The sequence below is a fragment of the Nicotiana attenuata genome, chromosome 9 (genome assembly GCF_001879085.1).
Source record: "Nicotiana attenuata strain UT chromosome 9, NIATTr2, whole genome shotgun sequence".
In the NCBI taxonomy this organism is placed as follows: domain Eukaryota; kingdom Viridiplantae; phylum Streptophyta; class Magnoliopsida; order Solanales; family Solanaceae; genus Nicotiana; species Nicotiana attenuata.
In genome coordinates, this window is record NC_031997.1 from 8,226,825 (window position 1) to 8,229,677 (window position 2,853).

Consider the following 2,853-nt stretch of genomic DNA (forward strand, 5'->3'; position numbering starts at 1 on the left):
CACATTTTGAAGTGAGGGTTTACTAAAGAGCGGACACCCTCGTTGGAGGAAGATACAATTTTGAAAATCAGTCCATTGTGACCCAAATGGTAAGACTTGATCAATTTGTCCGATTTAGACGCGACACCATACCATAAGAGGGTTGTCTAGGTATCTTGCATTGAGTCAAGAGTGCACAGTTAATGAAAATCAAGATACCTATTGTCCTCTTAATATTTCTGAACAGGGTCTTAAAAAATGGTCGGGTCAAGAACAAAATGATAAAAGGGCAAAAATGGGCATAATTACGGAGATAACCTTTTTAATTCTTTCGAGAAAAGCTTTTAAATCCGCCTCGGCAGAAATGGCCAGGCACAAAGAAAAAATGATAAAAGTAGGCAAAAATAGACAACGTGGCTATTATTACGAGAACGATCCATTGATACTCCCAGGAGAGGTTCGAAAACTATTTCGGCAAATATGACCAGACAAAACTAGATAGAATGGCCATTCTTATGAAAAATAGCCCTTCAGTACTTCCGTGGAAGGTTTAAGGCTGCCTTGGCAAAATGGCCGGACATAAGGGCAAAATGGTAAAAGGTAAAAAAAAGAGATGGACAAAGTAGCTATTTTACAAAAACGGCCCTTCAGCACTTCCGTAGAAGGTTTAAAGCTTTCTCAGCAACAATGGTCGGGCATAAGGGCAAAATGGTAAAAAATGACCAAAAATAGCAAATAATTTTATTATCGAAAATTTTATACACATGCGTAATTTTTGTGCTTTTTTTTTTTGAAAAATATGGGCTCAACCCGATGGAGGTTGCCTACATATCTCATATCCGGTGAGAATCAAATCCGCGTAGTTCCGTATTTGGAGAATAATTTTTTTTTTCTTTTTATAATTCTGCTCAACTAATTTCCTAAAGCCGGTCGACAATGCAAGTAAGCCTTCCAAATGATGTATCAAGTAGCACATAAGTGAACATGATGGTCTTAAAGAGGATACCTTTCTTATACGGACCCGGCCCCTGTGCCGAGTTTCGCTAATTCAAATGCACGTGATGGACATAAAGCGAACCTACTAGGGATATCCGGCATGAGGTTTGTTCTTCTAGGTTTAAATCCTGGTAAAGAAGGTATCTAGACTGGCTTACTCGAGCGGACAGCTCGAGCCGAGGAGGTCAGTGTACCGGTAGCATTGCTTTCCGGCTTAACTCGTGGTGCTCCCCGCCTAAAATATGTGTGACTAAAATCCTTCACCGGATGATAAGCACCTCGGCTATCTCAAAGAAAGCGGGCTATGTCAAGCAAATTCCCAATTTTAATTTCAAGAAGACTCAGAGGGGGTGCGTGAGAAAACAGTTTATATGTACAGTTCAACAATATCAAAACGGTAAAAATCGAACAGGCAGCGCATTGCACAATATATACAAAATTAATAAACCAAATAAAAAGTCAACATGTACAAGCTCGAATTCTGGTTATCCCCAGCAGAGTCGCCAGAGCTGTCACACCTCCTTTTTCTACCCCCAAAAGATAATATGTGTATTATGGATCTATGGGTTAAAGAGTTTTTCCAATTAAAGTAACAAAAACTTGAGTAGGGATTATTTTATTGTTCAGAGTCGCCACTTGGAATTGATTTTTTGGGTGTTCCAAGTCACCTTTTTATTTGAATCCCTAGTCAAAGGAAGGTTTGACTCTATTATTATCGGTCCGCGAAAATAATGTTCGGGTAAGGAATTCTGTTGACCGGGGAGAAGGTATAAGGCATTCCTCGAGTCCCGTGGTTCTAGCACGGTCGCTTTAGTGACTTAAAGCTTGGCTTGAACTAATTTTTGACAAACTGTGATTTATATTATTTTCATGTTTTACCTATCAACTTTTATCTCTTGATTATTAGAAATATTAAAGAATATTTTTTGAATAATAAGATGTCATAAGCACATTACGCAAGCGAATACGTAATCGACGAAATTTATTATTTAGTCATAACAGCGCTACGCAAGCGAATCCGCAGTCATGACAAACGATTGTTAGCACGTTATTTACTTTTGAAAAATTGCTACAATTGTCCTTGGAGGAAATATTAACCCTCTTTTTTTCGGAAAAATTTGTTAATGTTACTACCACGCTAAGCAAGCAAATCCGTGATTATGACAAAAGATTCGTAAATTAATTAAAACTATTGAATATGATATGAAATTGATGAATTAACTTATTAAATGTTAAGCGTCACGCTACACAAGTGATTCGTAAAGTTAAAGCGCACCTACTATTTGCCTAGCGTTTGATAATTAAAAGGAAACGAGTTAATTTAAATAGTAGAAAAATCTGATACAATTATTATCTTCTAGCCTTATGGTTGGTAAAATTATGCAAATAAATGTTGGACCAACTCAATCTATTTTAAAGAAATAGGCCAACTTCTTGTTAAAAAGGAGAAATGGGCCAGCTTATGGATTTTAGAAGATGGGCCAGCTATTTATTTATTTCTTAAAAGAAAGAAAAAGAAAAAAAATGGGCCACCTAGCTTAGTTTTGCATTGGGCCTAAAGAATTGAGTTTTTGGCTCAACTTCTTTGTTTGCTGAAACATTCAGCCCTTTCCCACACCCCTTTATCTTTTATTCAGTTTTATTTATTATTTGACTCCTAATTAGTTTACTGATTTATGCCGACTTATCACAATGACTAAAGGTACAATAACAACATAAACACTTAATAAAAATAAATAATAAAAGGAACTAAATATGAAATAAACTTTCTTTTATATATATATATATATATATTCCTGAAATGAAAATGTTGTTAACATACACTTCTTTCAACTTTCAATATAAGAAACTTAGTTCAAACACCAATTCTAAGAAAAA